The sequence below is a fragment of the Aythya fuligula genome, chromosome 22 (genome assembly GCF_009819795.1).
Source record: "Aythya fuligula isolate bAytFul2 chromosome 22, bAytFul2.pri, whole genome shotgun sequence".
Classification (NCBI taxonomy): domain Eukaryota; kingdom Metazoa; phylum Chordata; class Aves; order Anseriformes; family Anatidae; genus Aythya; species Aythya fuligula.
Window position 1 is genome coordinate 4,373,872 of NC_045580.1, and position 17,830 is coordinate 4,391,701.

Genomic DNA, 17,830 nt, shown 5'->3' on the forward strand with positions numbered 1-17,830 from the left:
AGGGGAAAGTTCTTTATGGGATCTGGGAGCAGAAGGCAGGGAAAAAATGGATACAGCCTGCAGAGGCACAGGATGGAATTCATCAGGGGAGCAGGGCTGGCAAATAATTGCATATGCAGTTGTTAACGTCGCGGATGATGGGTTAGGGCTGGCTGCCCCATCCTTCTTGGGCAAAGTGTGTGTGAGAAGGAGAAGGAAGGTTGTGAGAACTAAAGGAAGATAAAGAAATGACACAATGGGGGTAGGAGTGTTAGAGAGTAGCCTAAAAGAATGAAAAATATGAGGAGCAAAGGTGGTGTTAAAGAGGAAGAGTGCTGCAGAGATGTGCTGAGGGCTTGTCCTTGCTCCCTCTGAGACCCGTAGGGGAAAAGGGTGCAGTTGTGGGTTCTGGGCCTGAACTACAGACCGTGTTGAACCAGTAACATCATTTTCAGAGCTGGGCGTACACAGGAGGCAGGGGATCAGAGCTGGGTGGACAGGGAAAACCTCCGGGTGTAAGGGAGGCGCTGGGAGCAGAAGGGCTGCTCGGCAGTCCTGCTTTAGCAACAGCAGCGAGATTTACTGCCTGCTGTGCATTGTGGCTACTTGGAGAGCTTTGCTTCTCCTGCATTCCCTTCCCACTGCTCTCCTGTCTTTCCCCATCTATTTCTTTGGTAAAATCCCAGCCTGTGTTGCCCTGGCGGTCACTGGGTCCCAGCTGTCTGGCACGGCGCTGCTTCGCTCTTCTCCTGCCTTCCCGAGGCCACCAGGCAGCGTTTCAAAGTTGGGAGATTGAGGCTGAACTCCGCTGTCCACAGTCAAAGCGTGAAAATAACCCTTTGGCAGCAGCATCTCCGGAGGCAATTAGCTCGGCTGGACAGAAACTGCCCCCCCTGGGCTCCTGGACCTCAGCACCGGGCTCTGGCGTGGCCAGCGTGTAAGGAAAAACGAGGCTGTTGCCTTTGGAGAGAGGCTGTTTGTAACTGCTTCCATCTTGCTCGCCAGTTTGAGACCTTAATGCCCAGAGCTCCCATTTGTGCTCTTGCTTGAGCCCTGCCATATGCATGGGCTGGGATGGCAAAGCAGCGAGAGCAAATTTCCGAGCTGGGCTCGCGGAGGGCAGCTGAAATCAGATGGCCCATCAGTGCTGCTCTGTAATGTTTGATTTATTAAAGCGTGGAAACCTGCGGCCATCTCGGCACTGAACACATGCCCACAGGACTTCACGAGAAACAAGCTCAAAGCAAGGGAATGAACTCTTCTCGATGGCATAAATTGCAGCAAGAAAAACTGAGGCTGGACATCAGGTAGCGCTGCCGAACAGTGGAAAGAGCAAAGCACTAAAACAGATTGCTAAGGGAGTTTGGGGAGTTCCTGCCACTGGGGATTTTAAGGAGCAGGTTAGACAAATGGCAGGTGGGCTGGCGGAGCTCTTCCTTCCCTCCCTGGGTCTGAACTCGTCCCCCGTGATTCCTGCCAATGCAAACGGGACCAAACTTTGCATAAGAAACCATTATCAGCACCTCTGCAGCCTGCCTCGCGCACGCTGCTGGGGTTCTGCTCCCCGTGGCGTGCAGCCCTTTATTTTCAGGCAGGCTTTATGGAAATTGGGCCGGGTGGTGTCACACCTCGAGACTTTCAGCACCTCTGGAAGGAGGAAAAAAAAAAAGTTCGGAAAATTAAATATTTCTGTCAAAAGCATGATAAATCTTTTGCTGTTTAGGAAGGTGAGAAATTAAAATTGCAAAGCAGGGAGCGAGCCAGTGTGCGTGGAGGGGCTGGCTGGGGCTCCTGGCTTCAGCGAGGCTGTGCGAGGGAATCAGCGGGGAGACGGAGCTGAGCCGTGCTCGGAGGTCCTCGCGGGCACGGGGGGGATAGCAGCGAGCTCTCTCCATGCAGCGCTGAGCCTGCTTGTGTCTACAGCTATTGGAGTGCCTTACAAGTGTTTTCCCTGATGTTTGCAGCGCTACGATACGGGAGTGCTGAGAAGACTGGGGGGCATGTACGTGTGTGCTTTGGCTGTCTGTTTTAATCTGCAAAATCTCCGCAAAGAGAAGTTGGGGAGTGAGGTGAGCAGCGGGTTACAGATGAAAATCCAATTTACAAATATATGAGCAGGGGGAGAGGAGAAGAGGAGGAGCGCGTGGGTCTCCTGGTGATCCGCTGAGCGCCGTAATGTGCCGTGAAGCTTACGGATCGGGCGTGCGATGGGATAACTTGTAACTCGTCCTCCCTTAGCAAGGAAAATCACAGGGTGTTTTATTTGGTCTGGAGAGACTGCAGTCTCTGTCTTAGAGGGCTGTGTTGGCACTCTCACTGTACAAAGCACAAATTATGTCCTCCCTGTGTAAGAAAACCGCTCTTGTTCAGCCTTTTCTGCTCTGCTGGATCCCTAAGGCCAGGTTTTGCTATATAAAGCAGAAGACATCGTTGTGTTTTATTTCAGACTGAAGTACGTTCTTGGGGAGAGAGCTGACGTGTTAACCTGACAAGCATCCTTACTGCCATCATGTTCAGTTGCATGTCTGGACCTTCAGATGGGGGGGAAAAAACCTTTGGAACAATGGGGTGACAGTTCTGGGGCTGCAGTGAGGGGCAGAGCTCTTGGGGACAGGGTGCAGGCAGCGTGGTGTCCCCATTTCACCGGGGACGGAGCAGTCCAGAGGCACCCCAGAACACTTCCAGCAGGTGCCAGGAGCCAGTTCTGTGTTCCCAGGGGTCTCACCCTTTTCCTGCTCTGCTTCGGGGGCTGAGCTTATCCTGCAGAGGGTTTGGGGACCCCTTGCCTGCGTCCCCAACACTGGTGGGGATGGAGCAGGGTGCCAGGCTGCAGCCCCATCCCTCCCCTGAAGCATGGCCCTGGCAGCTCCAGCGCCTCCGTTACTCTGGCAACTAACTGCGATCAGGCAGCACCAGGCAGCTGAATTCAGCCCCTTGTTCCAGGAAAAATGCTCTCATTGAAGCCGAGCCCCAGCAAAACCCTCCTGCCTTTCTGCCGAATGGCACCGACATCCCTGTGCGCGCCCAGGAGCGCGCGCGGGGCTGGGGAGCCGCTCGCCCCGTGCCACGTCCCTGGAATTTGGAGGTGGCCAAGTCCCAGGGAACCAGAAAAGGAGGAGAAGGGTGAAAAAGAGCCTGGGCATGGACAGGGGAGGGAAGATGAGGGAGAGCTGTCACCGAGATAGAGGGCACGACGTGTGCAAGAGCTGGAAATCGTGCCCCTGTCCCGCGGGAATAAAGGAGGTCTTGCAAAGCGCTCGCTCCTCTCTCTGCCTGCCCGTTTGTCAGCTTGAAACGGTAACAAAGGCACTGGTGGCACTGGGGATGTGCTGCTTCTCTGGGATTGAAGGAGCTGCCCAGAATGATAATTGGGTCTTTTTTTCATTTTTTAAAGAAGCTAACAGGCTACTGCACAAAGTAATTAACTGGACAGATGGATACAGCAGAATTTGTAAACGTCGACAGCGACAATAAGGCACATTTTTTATAAAGGCCTTGTGTCAGCAAAAGGGCTGCAAGTTCGGGCTGGCTTTCAGGGAGCCAGCTAAAATAAATGAGACTTTTAAAAATTAATAATCTTAATAGCTGCATAGGATGCAGGTGTCTGGTGATGGCTGCAGGGATAGCCAGAAGATGGAGGGGAGAGCAAACAGGCCAGGATTTCGGTGTACCTTATTGCTCATGTCCGTGTTACGTTTTGCCTATGGAGACATCCCTCCTTTGTGCACGGAAAGGGGTCATTCCCCAACAAATGTAGGAGAGGACTGAAAAAATATGGTTGCTGCAGTACCAAGCCTAATGGATGTGTTTCAGATTGTCACCTGTGCTCTGCCACTGTCAGGTCTATTCCTGTAAGAAATGATCAAAATGCTCCTTGTGCCCCTTCTGTGCTCCTCCCACATGTGCCCCTCTGCCCTTTTACATGCAAGTCTGGGGCTTTTCCCCCTGCAAAGGGTCCATCTCTTTAATCCTTGCCATTTTCTGGCCTCCTGTGGCCGTGAACTCCATGGGTTTAGTTAAGCGTGGGTGTTTTATTTTCCCTTTGTGTTTCAGAACTGCTGGTCATTGCCTACAGCAGTGGCCTCCCACTTGACGGGCTGTCAACGTGTTACCAAAGGCACATAAAAGAGTAAACGGAGGGCAGGGCTGCTGGCAAACAGCTCATGCAGAGCTTGCTTGGGCATTGCTGGACCAGGCAGCACCCTGCAATTAGTCTGTGCTGGTGTTGGCTGCAGCAGGTTATTGGCCCTGTACCGATGTCAATCAGTCCGGCGAGCTTTGAAGGATGCCATCCTCCAGCATCAGCATCCCAGGAGACGTGTTAAAAGTTAGGTGAGAAACCCATTTTCCCTGACAGCTCACTGCGTATCGTAAGAACATCCATCCTCCAGATGAAATATTGTAGACACAGGGGAAGAAACCTGTTGGAAATGTGTCCCTGGGAACACAGACAGCAAACAGGCTCTCAGGTTTATTGACATCTCCAGCCCTGATTTTATATTTTAGCACTCGCTGCTTTGGCCCTGGAGCTCCCCTTCCATATCTCAGAGTGCTGATGCTGGGGGACAGCTGCTGAAGGGACATCCTAGAGCCTTGGGATGTGTTTTCCATACCCTGAGGAACGTGATGGGGCAGCTGGTTTGTGTTTTAGCAGCATAAATGTGTGTCCTGCATGGCTGGAATAGCGTGGGTTACAGTAACCTCACAGTGAGCCCAGTTGCTGTGAAGATTTTGATGCTGGAAAGCAAAAACCCAAAGCAAACATCTCCCTGCTTAGCACAGGGTCTTCCTTTGCTTTAATTAGCAGGCAGGGACTGGGACAAGTTGTACCCACTGGGGAAGCGGGGGGATACGGGGAAGGAAACCACTAAAATCTGGCTTTCTATTAGCGTGGCAGGCTTTATTAGAGAGAGGGCGAGAGCAGCACCGGAGGCAGGCGGTGTGCGGTGCCTGCTGAATCTGTAATGACCCCTCCTCCAGCTGCAGCACCCCAGTAAGGGGGATGTAAAGCATTTAACAGATCAAACACTGCCAGGGAAACAGGGCAGAGCAGTGGGGGAAGCTCGCCTAAAAGAGGCTTGGCTAATCAAGGTAACTGATTTATGGGATTGTGATTACAGCTTTCGATATGCTGATGACAGAAGCACCTTTCCTGGGGTTTGCGCTTCTGGTTTCCTTTTTCTCCTCCTTGTAGAGGTACCCTGCTGTTCCCCCCCCTGAAAAGAAGTTCATAATTCACTGCTGAAAGTGGATTGTTTTGATTAATTGATCTGAGAATGATTTTTAAAAGTTGCATCGGAAAAGAGTTTGTTTTTCCTCTTTTTTTTGCTAAGAAAGTCCCGTCACCTCTGCAGAAGGGGGGGGGGAAAAAAAAAGGAAAAGAATGACTTCCTGGGTTTTGGATGTGAAAACTTGAATTACTGGGTGCCCGAAGCTGCAAAGACCAAGGATTATGCAGTTGGATTTCATTTATTTTGGAAAGGTTTGAAGTCTTTCTGGTGCTGGACATGGCAAAGGCTAGGCGTAATTCCCCCTCAGGACAGGTTAATCTGTTTTTCTTTGCAACTTCTTCTAAATCTTCTTCTGCTTTGGTTGGAGAGCAGGTCTAGGAGCGGGCATGGTAATGCTCTCATCTTCTGAAACAATCCATAAATTTTGACGGTGATCTCAGTTTCTAGAAACCGATCTCCAGCAACCCCCTTTCAGAGGGGCCACTAGGCTTTCTGTGAGCTACAGACAAAGGACCCAGCATACTGAAATCTTTTCCAGCCTTGGTAGTAAAGCCAGCTTTACAACAAATTGCAAGTTGTGGATGAATTGTCTGCAATTAGTCTAACTGCTCATGCTCTTCTTATGGGAAAAGCCTCTAGTCATTTCTGAGTGGCTTTACTGTTAAAAAGATGATGCAAACAGGTAAAATCCCATTTATCTGGAGGCTCTTTCCTAGGACTGCTGTGAGCACGAGAGTTGTGCATCCACTGGGTTTTTGTGGTCTGTGCCAAATCGTTCAGGTCGCTGATTCATAAGAGAGAAAAGACTCCTGACTTGAGCATAACAGCTCTGCTGCAAACTGCTTTCATTCATTACGGTTGGGTAATTACTAGGCCCTCTTTCACACCTGCAGGAGCTACTGTAAGGCAGGGAGCAGGGGCAGGACGGGAGCCTTTCTGCACACACAGCACTCTCGGTGGGATGCTTTGTGCACAGCACTGGGCTCTTTCTTGCACTTCTGCCAATCGCTGCACCTTCTGCCAGCAGCAGATAGATGGAAGGGAATGGAAATATTTGCAGTGAGTCAGTGACAGCATCTGGAATAAACCTGCGATGCTTTTCCTGGTGGAGGATTTGGAGGAGAGCAGCCCAGCAGCAAGGAAGGGCCAGGCTGGGCATCAGCAGTCAGGCGGAGAGGAGCGGTTCCGAGCACTTATCAGAGGAAACTTCTTCAGGCAATTAAGCAGAAGGGAAAGCAGTAATTTTTTTATATGTAAAATATACGAATCCTGTAATCAACCAGAGTATTAGCTTGCATTAACAGCCTGGAGTAGCGCTGCCTCCGTGCATTAAGGCAATTGCCTTGCAGGTCAGGGGATCAATTGTGCCGGGGAGAGGAGGCAATTGCAGGTCATGTCCCTGCTGCTTGTCAGCCCCCTCGGCTCCTCCAATTTGTGTGTGTGTGCAGGGCAGGGAGGACTGCTGATGGCCACCACGCTCAGCTCCTTGTGCAGGGGCTCTCCTGAGATGCTTGTCCCCAACGCCTTAAAGGGAAGCTCCTCTGCCCTAATCCCAGGCTGATCTGGCTGGACATGGCCCGTGGCATGGAGGAACCCGAATTATCCCATCTGCCTCCTGCTCTGCGTGGGCTTGAGTAAACCTGGGAGAGCTGGAGGAGGCTCCAGAATGGGGAAAAATACATAACGTGGAAAAATAGTTGCTGTTTTGGAGGTGACAAACAAAAGCCATGTTCCTCCTTCTCACGGCCTCTTTTCCCTTCTGCTCTTTTTTTTTTTTTTTTTTTTCGTGTTCTTTAGTTTTGGTAAAAGCTTTTTTTTTTTTTTTTCCTCCACTAACCCCTAGTAAAGGAGATGGAAACTGAGAATGTTACTTGAAGGGCTTGTGGGAAAAATTGGAAACTTCGTGGTGAGGGGGCTGAATTGCAAAAATTATCAATTTTTGGAAGAAGGCCATCCTCTTGACAAAAACTATTTGAGAAATTCTCCCCGGCTCTAGCTGCAATGTGTTTTGGCCACCATCCTGTGTAATCACAGATCATTATTTCTGAAGCACGGATGCTGCCTCGTCTGAAATATTGTACGTGGGGAGTGGTTGGGCAGCAGCAGAGCTGCTCTCCCCTCCTGACCCTGCAGGCAAGGTGCAATGGCTCCCCTCTAACCCCAGCATCCCACCTCTGCAGCTGGTCTGAGGACAACCTAATTTATGGGCTCCATAAAACGCTGCACGCTTTGCCTGGTGGAAATTGAGCTTTGCAAGATTCTGGGTTTGCAGGGATGCTATCCAACTCCTTGGTCGTGCCTGCAGCACGGTGTAGCGGAGCATCATGGCTATCGAGCTTGGTTTTGGAGGAATAAGGAGCTCTGGTCAGAGTGTGGCTGTTGTCTTTCCCCACCTTGCTGCCACCTCCCTTTGTGTAAAGCTCTTGGAAAGTTTAGGAGCTGATCAAAGTAAAAATAAAGTGAATTAAGGGATGTTGTTCTGCATCATTGCTTTGAAGCAGGACTCTTCCTTCCTCCCCTCTGCCCCTTTTCCTGCCATCGCTGCCTCCATCCCCAAAATCCTCGTGGTCCTGCTGTGCTCCTGTCTGTCCCCTGGTCCCCAAACATGACCTAAGGTCAATCTACCTGACCTGGGCCGCTGACGTTTTGCAGCAGGTCCAGAGCCTGATGGAGACATGGCTTTTCTTAGACTCTTGCTCATGGGTTGATTATGCAGTTTAAAACTCTACATCTCCTTCTATTTCTTCTCCCTGAAGCAGACAGGAGCATTTTGAAAATGTTTTGAAGTGCCAGTGACAGCAGCACAATGCCGGTATCGTTCTATTTAGTTGCTTGCTTTACCTCTCCCGCCTTCCCCCTCCCCTCAGCCTCCACTCCTCCCCGAACACCTGCCTTTTACCCAATTTAATTTTCACACCTCCTCCCGCTGCTGCTGTCCTTGCCAGTTATCTCCGTGGTTCTGCAGTGGGTGTCTCTCCCTTTTTGGAGCAATTGCCTTGGTGATTCCCGTCCCATCCCAAGCTGGCTTCCGTGAGCCTAGGAGATCCGGTCCTGGAGCTGACCCTACCACAGCCTCCCTCTGTGTCTTGGGGAAAAAAGACCTCACATCCTCATCAAGAGAACATTAAAGCATAAAGTTAACTTCCAATTTGGGCTGAAGTCGTGTTGGTTTCAATATGAGTAAGTCTGTTCATCGGTGTGGTTGTCTGTGTTACTGCACCATCAGCATGGGAGAGCAGCGCCTTGGGTGCAGTTGGTGGCACAGCTGCTGTCCCAAAGGCACTGGCAGGGACTGTTTCCCCCAGCTGGGAAGAAGAAACCTTATTGCTATAAGACATCTTTACAGCTCTCTTTTAAGCTTTGGTGAATGTAGGGAGAGTGGTTAGCATGGGTTTCCTTAGTGGGGCATAGCCGTTCCCACTTTAAGCACAACACCTTACCATTCTCCTAAACGTGCATCTCCTCCTGATGGCAGTACCCACTTGACAGTCACTTTAATGTATTTTCACCCTTAAAACACCTGTCTGACTGAAAGCCAACCTCCTCTGGGCTTATTATCCTCCTTGTTCCTGCGAGCCCTGCACAGCAGCTGGAGGAGAAGTCATCTGCTCCGGCTCGTACACCAGCAAAAGTGCTAACGAAGTCTCAGCTGAAGGGTCAGGAAATTGCACTTCTTCTTCCCCAAAACCAGAGCCAGAACCTCCAGGGCCCTGGGGCCTCACCAGCTGCATTTGGCGAGCGTGATCTTTATGAATCATGATGGCCAGAAAGCCAAGGGCCCAGCATGAAGCTCCAGCTCCGGTCTGAGTTTGCAGGATTGGCAGTTAAGAGGAGAGACAGAGACAATGATGTGCTCTTAACAGAGAAATCTGGAGCCATTTGATCGCAGTAACTAATGTGCCAGTAGGGATGCTTTCTGCTCCAGCCTATTTTTCAGACTGCTGTTACCTTTTAGAGCAGGCTGGGAAGGCAGAGGCAGAATAGCCGGGCTCAGAGGGGCAGTGGCTGTGCAGAAATCCTTTGCCAGAGGTTAATAGCCAACAGGCTGCTCCTCACTAGATGCAGGACCTATTCCCCTCTAGTTTAGTGTCCAGCACAAGGCCAGAGAGGATGTGGTAACTCGTGTTGGACCCTGCTTTATGTCCTCAGAGGATTTTTCCAACTCAGCTGGAGCAAGGCTAGAAGAAATGGGAGGGAAATGTTGGCACTACTCTGTGTGGACATGCAGAACCTCATAACCGTGATGATAAGGTACAGGTTTGTAGTACAGAAAAAGGAAAAAGCTTCCAAGCACGATGGTCACAGCAACGTATCCCCAATTAAAATGGATGGCTATTCCCCAGTTACTTTTCTAAATACTGATTTTGCTCTGTCTGTAACACTTAGCACTCACATGAAATAATGTGCTGTGATCTGGCCATCCCTTGGAGGCATTATTCCGGAGAGAACAAGAATTTCTAATTTGCTGCTGAGGACACGGGGGCAGAGAGGGGTGGTGACACCTCCAGGGATGGCGAGGCAGGATGAGCATCCAGGCCTCCCATCTCTCTGTCACCACCTTGCCTTGTTTCTGCTAAAATCTGGGCTGGTGTAATTGCAGCAGGGCAGCTGGCCTGCATCTCCTGAATCCTACCAGCAACACCGCTTGGATCCCCACCTAGCTGAAATCTCTGTGTGGAAGTCTGCAGCCCCATGCTGATTTATTTGATAAAGGATGCAGTCCAAGATGGTTATGAGGGACCTTGATCAAAACCACAGAGGTTATCCTAACTGGGAGGAAGAGAAGATGGTGTCTGCACAGCAGGGCTGCCTGCAGCTGGTAACCTCCCGTGTGTCTCCAAGCTGTCCTTTCCAACCGAGGAAGCAGGGAAGGGGGAAAAGTGCAATTTTTTTTTACTAGGTTGAAAAGAAAGCAAAGTATGAATGGTCATAATTTAGTGGGCTCTCGGGTGAATTTGTATTTCGCTCTGATTATTGAGTGCATTCCCTAATTGCAGCAATAAAAAGGAATAGTCCATCTTCTAAATGCAAACGGTAGCGCTGATTGTTATTTAATTAGTTGATTCCAGTGGTCGAGGGGTGAGCTTGGAATTACAATTGCATCTTGTATTATTTCACTGCGATTGCCGAATTAATTAGGAGAACAATGGGATTCTTCATTGTTGACGTCTTAAGAACTTGTGAGAATAACTTTAAGACTGAAGGAATAATAAAAGGCCATAATGGGTTTTTCTCCTGACACATGGGAGACAGGAGGGAACTGTAGTGCCCCCATCAGCACTTTCTTTCCCTATTGTAGAAGACGAGGTGTTTACAGAGAAGTTCCTAGCCTTGCTGGGAAGAGCACCAGAGTAATTCTGCAGGAGGGAAGGATCAGCTCTGCCACTTGACAGCCATACGAGTGGTTGTGTGTGGAATAGCAATAGCCACGGCGTGCTCAGCATCAGGTGCGGGAGCACAGCCTGTCATTGGGATGACACGAGAGCGTGCAGTCCTACAAGGCGGAGGGAGGAGCACTGCATGCATCTCTCGCTTGCCAGGGTGTAATGATCACCTTCACTTCATCATCCTTTCCCTCTTCCCCGTGGCTGTATTTGACCGAGGGAAGGTTGGCAGGGTACCCAGGAAGGGAAACCCGGAGAGTGATGCTCTGACGGATGGTGCTGCTGCAGGAGGTGGCCTTGCTGCTGCATGACTTTGATTTTGTGTGGTGCCAGGGGGCATGGGGCTGCTGAAACTCCTCTTTTGCCCTGCACCAAGCTCCCCTGGGCTTTCGTGCTCCTCTGCAGTCAGCCAGGCTCGCAGGAGATGTGCTGTGAAGCAATGCACAGCAGCACCGTGATTGTGCTTCTTGTGTGGTGTGATGGTGTCAGCCTCAGAGGACTTCTGCTAATGGGATCTGGAGACCAAGCCCCACCTGACAAGACGAGTTCAGACCAAAAAATTGCGTTGTTGCATTTTAAGTACAAAGCTTCCTCTATGATGAGCAGACAAAAATGCGTGGATGGATCATTTGGGCAAAGCCATCAGGAAGGACAAGGTAATTTAAAGTCAAACTTGAGATGCTGACGTGGGTTAATTCCTAAGTATTGTGGAAAAATAGCCCTTGGTATTCATTGTCACACAGTATAATTGAAGCTGAGAGGAGATATTTATGTGGCTTATCAGACTTTTTACGAAGTTGTAAGTGTAAAAGCATAAGTGAATATAAAGTTATAAATTCTTGTGCTGCAGGATATGACCTAACTTCTGCTTAATGAGAGCTGAGCAGAAACCTAACCTCAGGACAAGCTGTCTCTCCTCTGTCTCTGCTCTTTCTTCTTCAGCACTCAGTGCTGGCTGCTGTCAGCCCCTGACAGCCAGACCAAAGGGACCACGAGGCTGACCTGGGGAGGCTGGGTCCCTGCTGGGAAGCATTATCTTCAGCTTAATGACCTGCTGGCCTTCCACCCCACAAGGTGCTGCCTTTCAAGGCATCCCACCGTGGTGGTTTTGCACAATGGGGGAAGAATCAGGAATGTGTCCCGTCCTCCTTGCTGTGCTGATGAGGATGACTTGCACGTGTGTCAGAATATTGGTCCAGAGAACGAGGTCTTGTCCTCTCCCACATCCATCCAGGCACACTGTCTGGGAACGCAGACTTGTGGCAAAGTGTGTTTTCCTAAGAGCTGCAAAAAATTGCAAAAAACAAAACAAAACAAAACCTTCCTAAAATGAAAAACAGAGAAATCTTTTAAAACTGAGGCAATTTGCAAGTATGACCATGGAAGTGGTGGGCAAGAGGCATTGAGGTTTCTCTCTGAAAATGGTAGCTTTATTGTTTTTCCTCTCTTTTTTTTTAAATTTTATTTTACTCAGAATGTTTCATATAATGGCCTTTCAGCTGGTTTATTGTGATGTAGGTTTTATTGTAGCCGACTGAGTGTTGGTGGGGATATTACAGCCTTGCAATAGAAGAAAACACAAAACAGGTTTTCTCAAAATACATGGGGGGCATTATTACGTTAAAGTAATCATCTTTCTTGACTGAACTTGCCTTCCCCTTTCGTGGGTGCTCTGCTGAGAGTTGCTCCTTTCTCATGTATGTCCTTGTATTGTCAGGATTAATTTTGCAGGGAGAGAAGTCTTCATAAGCCAAGTTTTATCCTTTTCTCCCTTTTTATAGGGCCATCTTAGAGGAGGGCAGCTCACGAAAGGCAGGTTTGCCCCAAAGCAGAACATCTGGGGCAGCTGCAGTGGTCCTGAGGCTGCATCAGACCTCTGTGTCCTGAACCGATGGTGCAGGAACCAGGGAAAAAGTGTGTGTGTGTGTGCAGGGGGATCAGGAGGCAGGCTGTGGTGGTGTGAGGGCACAGCAACGGGGAGTGGAAATTGTAGAGAATAACTTTTTCCTGCCCCCTCCTCTGTTTTTGATGTCAGAGTGCTTCGAGCTCTGTTTGCTCACATCAGAAGGAAGAAGCTTGTGGCATCGGTTTCTTCTCTTTACTCAAAATTGGTTTGAAGTACAGGGCAGAGCAGTTTTTGCAGTATCTTCTCTTTGTAGTCTGGCTTCACTCTTCTCCTGTCTCTTCTTTACTTCTCAGCCTATTTTCTCGCCTTAGCTTCTACTTGTACCTGACAAGTGAATGTCTCCTCTTCCTCCCCCAAAGTACCTTTTCTCTCTCTGTTCACTGTTTTTCCCTGCAGACTCCAGAACATCTCTAATCTTTATTCCTGCACTGCTAGGTAAAATGACTTGTTCTTTTCCCTAGCCAGTAAGTGTTCAACTCGGACAGGGTTGAAGGGCAGCTCTGCTCAGGCTTTGATGGGCAGGGGATCTTTTGGATTTGTAGGCTGTGCTGGTACATTTGGGAATTTGTAACCTGCAGAAGAAGGGTATGTTCCATTCATTCCCAGAGGGCAAAAACCAAGGGCAAGGAGAGAGCGACCCAACAGGGACATGGCTGAGATCAGCCTCACTGGATGTTGATGGCCATGAGTCCATCAGCCAGGAGCTGTGGAGATGAAGAAACCTCAGGGGAGAGGGAGATGAACTGGAGAGATGAAGAAAGAGCAGCAAGGAGGAGGAAGAAAAAAGAATGATACTCTGGAGATCTGGAAAAGGGCCAGAAAGAGCAGTGTATGAAATACCAGTGAACTGACAGATAATTTACAGCCTCCAGGAGAATAAATGGAAAAAGAAAAGGGGAAAAAATGTCTTTGTTGCAAGGAAGCAAGTGCTATGGAAGAGAGTGGTGATATGGGAATACGTGGCATCTTCTTGCCTCTTGGGTTTTCTCCTCTTTCTACTGTAGTAGTCCCAGGCATCCTAATCAATGCAAACTGCATCTTCCTGAGGATCTGAGGGACACCCCAGTCCAGGAACTCTCCCCTGCCACCAAGGAAAGTTTTGGGTCAGACAAAGATGGAAGGGGCTGAAGCTGAGCCCTGAACAGGAGGCTGTTTTGGCACGAAGCAGGAACTCAGGCTATCTGCTTCTGCTGCAGATCGTGAAGGTTGACTTTAACGTTAACCCAGCAGAAGGAGATGGCTGAAGAAATCTGGGGGAATGGCAGCAGGTTTGGGCTTGGGGCAGCAGACCCGGCTATTTTCTTGGTACTGGTTCTAAGGAAGTTGACTAGGAAAGGTTCCCTCTTAGATTTGTTGCTTGGAGAGTCTCATGAATGGTCATTGGTGGTTGTCTTGGCCACAGTGACTATGATGTAGTTGAGTTTAAACGGTGACGGGAGGAAAACTGTCCCAGTTTTCAAGAAGAGTAAGAAAGAGGACCCTAAGTAATTACAGGGCTGTCAGTCTCACTTCAGTGCCTGGTAAAATTATGGAGAAGATTATTCTGGGAGTTACTGAAAAACACTTGAAAGACAACACGGGTTGGTCACAGCCAACATGAGTTCACAAGAGGAAGGTTTTATTTAACTAATTTAATTTACTTTTATGACAAGATTGCCCATCTAATTGACCAAGGGAAGCCAGTAGATGTAATCTTGTGAATTTCAGTGAAACTGTTCCTCGCAGTATCCTTCTGGACAAAATGTCCAGCACACAGCTAGGCAAGTACATAATATGCTGGGTGAACAGCTGGCTGATGGGTCAGACTCAAAGGGTTGTATAAATGGGGTTACATCAAGCTGGCGGCCAGTCGCTACTGGGGTCCCCAGGGCTCTGTTTTAGGGCCATTTCTCTTCAATGCTTTTATAAGTGGTCTGGAAGCAGGACTGGAATGTGTAATAAGTAAGTTTGCAGTCGGTGCTAAATTAGGAGGAGCTGTTGACTCCCTGGAGGGCAGAGAGGCCTTGCAGAGAGATCTTGACAGAGTAGGGCTGGGCAATCACCAGTGGGATGGAGTTTAACAAGAGCAAATGTGGGATTCTGTAGCTGGGATGGGACAATCCTGGATAAATATATAGTCTGGGGGATGAGCAGCCCTGTGGAAAGGGATCTGAGGGTTCTGGTCAGTGGCAAGTTGGATTCGAGCCCTGCCTCGAGCATGGTGTGCAGCTTTGGGTGTCACAATATTGGAAGGATGTAAAAATATCAGTGTCTAAAGGAGGGCTAATCAGATGGAGAAGGGTCTGGAGGACATGCAGCATGAGGAGCGGCTGAGGTGCCTTGGTTTGTTCAGCCCAGAGCAGAGCAGGCTGAGGGGAGGCCTCATGGCATCCTGCAGCTCCCTCATGAGGGTAGTGGAGGGGCAGGCGCTGAGCTCTGCTCTCTGGGGACAGCGACAGGACCTGAGGGAACAGCATGGAGCTGGGACAGGGGAGGGTCAGGCTGGATGTCAAGAAAAGGTTCTGCACCCAGAGGTGGTGAGGCTCTGGGACAGGCTGCCCAGGGACGTGGTCATGGCACCGAGCTGCTGGAGTTCAAGGAGAGTTTGGACAGTGCTCTCAGACACAGGGTTTGGTTTTGGGGTGGTCCTGTGTGGAGCCAGGAGGTGGAAGTGATGCTCTTTGTGGGTCCCTTCCAACTCGGGATATTCTGTCATTCCAGTCTGTTCCCTTTTGTGATTCAAAACAATAAGTTTAAAGACAAGGCATGTTGGGGGGGAAGAGGAGGGAAAGCTCTAAGTAATTTCTTTGTCATTTGAGTTCAGAGTTCCCTACAGCTCTAAGCTGGAGCTGTTGAGCGAGCAAGTTTTGAGGCATATGGTGACACCTCGCATGCTGCTGGTCCCTGCTGTTCCAACCAGGATGGCAGGGCTGGCAGTGAGGAACCACGGCTCCGGCACTGCCTGCCTCTCCAAAGCCTTCCTGGCAGCTGGGTTTCTGGTCTGTGCTGCAGGACTGGTGCTCCCTGCTGGCGTGGCACCTGCTCAAGCCTCCTCTGCAAACATCTCCTCCATCCCTGCTCAAATAAAATCGCTTCCTGCCTCCTTAGCTCCCCATCTCCCAGCTCCTGGGACTGCCAGCTGCTTCTCAGTTGTGCATGTCGAGCACAACCCTTCAAAGCCAGCATGTCGCCCTTTGCCATAATTGACTTTTGCTGAATAATTCACCAATGCTGTATTTTCAGCTTAGGTACAGTGTCCATTCCTGGAAGAATCCCCATTTAGGTTAATGGGAAGCCAGGTACTAGGAAAAGATGGGGATGCAGTGGCGATTCAGCATCTTTACTGCTTAAAAAAAAGGGTCTAGAGTGAGGTTTGGGATTTTGGGAGTAGCACAGAGGATGTGTCCAGGTAGTTCAGTCACTGTCCGATCAGCCACTGTCTCCTTTGACAGGAATATAGATGCAATGGTTCTTTTTCACTCTGTCTGAAATTGCTTTGTAATAACAGTAGGAGTTGGAAAGGCATTTTTATTGATTAAACAATTGAGGCTGTTTGTCTTTACAAAACCAAAAACATAGAGGTGCCTTTTTCTTCCTACGTATACATTATACACATTTATTATATGCAGCAATCTCTGTAATCAAGCTCATGTTTATGATGGACTAATTTATAACATCGGGTTGAGATGGTACAACACGAACTGAAGTGCAAAGGAAACCTGATGTAAATATGCCAACTAACAAGAGCTGGAGTCGAGCAGCCTGTGAGGACGGGGAGGGAGACCAGGTGCTGGCTTCTGGCAGGAGCCGAGTGATGCAAGTGAAGAATTACTTTTGAAATGTCTGCTCCTATTCTTTCCACCAGCAATGCATCAGCGATTTCTGAGACATCCTTTTGATCAAACACCATTTCAGCTATTGGAAAATTTGTAGCTGCATCTGTCTCTTGACCCTTTTTGCCAATGGTCCTGCATGATTGCAGAGTGCCAGCGTTTCTCTAAGGCTAAGGCAGGAGATATCTGCGGTACACGTGTGTCTGTGCAGAGGAGGAACAGCCCTGATGCACGCAGTTTAGGCTGCTTTGCCTTTGGTACATAGGTAGTCCTGCTCTGGGCCTTTCTCTGCCCTCCCTCTTGCTTGGTTTTTATCAGTTCCTTGGTGGCACCCATGGTGTGACAGTCCCAGTGTGCTGGTACAGATCCAGTCTTTTTATTTGCGTCTGTACTAGTTCCTATGTAACTGAGTGCTCAGGAATTATCTGACTGCATTTATTTTTATTTTAATTTTTTGTTTGTATTTCTTTTTTTTTTTTTTTCCTCCTTCCATGTGTTTCCATGTGCTTCCATGAGCACACGAGTGTTTTCCGCAAGCAGCAGGGAGGTGGTGGGGAAGCATGGGTGCCTTGAGGCACATACGGACTTTCAGAGGTCAGTCACTGAAGATGCTTTGTGTAACCTTTTCCAGCTGTCAAACGCCAGAGCTCTCTTAGCATCGTGTCTGCCTGCATCCCCAGCTGTGGGCTGCCAAAAGGGGCTTATTTGGGCAGACCTGCATTTTGGTTATAGCCAGGATCCTTCAGGGGGCTGTGTTTCCCCTTTGGTTCACACCTGCACATTCCCTTACCTGCCTCGCTAGGCAAAAACAGCCCAGGAAGGGACCCGTGCCCAGACCGTGGGTGGTTTGTCCAGACAGAAGCGAAGCAGCTTGAGTTTGAATTATTAAGAGATCATTCAATTTTCAGCACTTGATGCTGGCCGGTTTGTTCTGGTTCTTTAGGTCTCGGGAAAGGCTCAGCCGAGGCTGGAGGACTGAATTGATGGTACTGGGTTGCTCGCCCAGAAGTGGAAGCTGTGGCGTACAGGCTGGAGAGGCACCAGTTCAGCAGGAAGCGCCTTTGTAGGTGTGTTTGTTTATGCGGTAGCTTGAGTGCACAATATGTCTGTGTATGCCACGGCTACCTTCATCTGCGAGAAGTGCAGGGCTTGGCTGAAAACACTGCGTGTGGCACATATGTATGCGTTGCTCTGTTCTCTCTGTGTGACGTGTTGAAGGAATATTGGATGTAAGCCCAGAAGGGGACCTTCGGAGATGTATAGTCCCTGTAATCACAGGTGTCTGTCTTGGTAAAACTTAGCAAGCACCATCTCAAAACTACTATTTTATATATTATACTATAAATTGTTGCTTTGGGGGAAGGCTGTGCTAGATCCTTGCTGCTCTAATGGATGGGAACACCAGCCTTAATTAATTCTGAGCGTGGTTAGCCCCATTCATTTTTGTGCCAATATTATCCCTGCACATAAATACTCATGCAGAGGTGTCTTGGTTACTTCGTTTGGGTTTTGCTTGAG

At 49.3% G+C, this 17,830-nt stretch overlaps 1 protein-coding gene across 2 annotated transcripts in view; it reads left to right on the forward strand.

The window, feature by feature from the left end:
- GRIK4 (glutamate ionotropic receptor kainate type subunit 4) overlaps nucleotides 1-17,830 on the forward strand; it is a 165,079-nt gene that overhangs the window by 14,426 nt on the left and 132,823 nt on the right. The window lies entirely within an intron of this gene.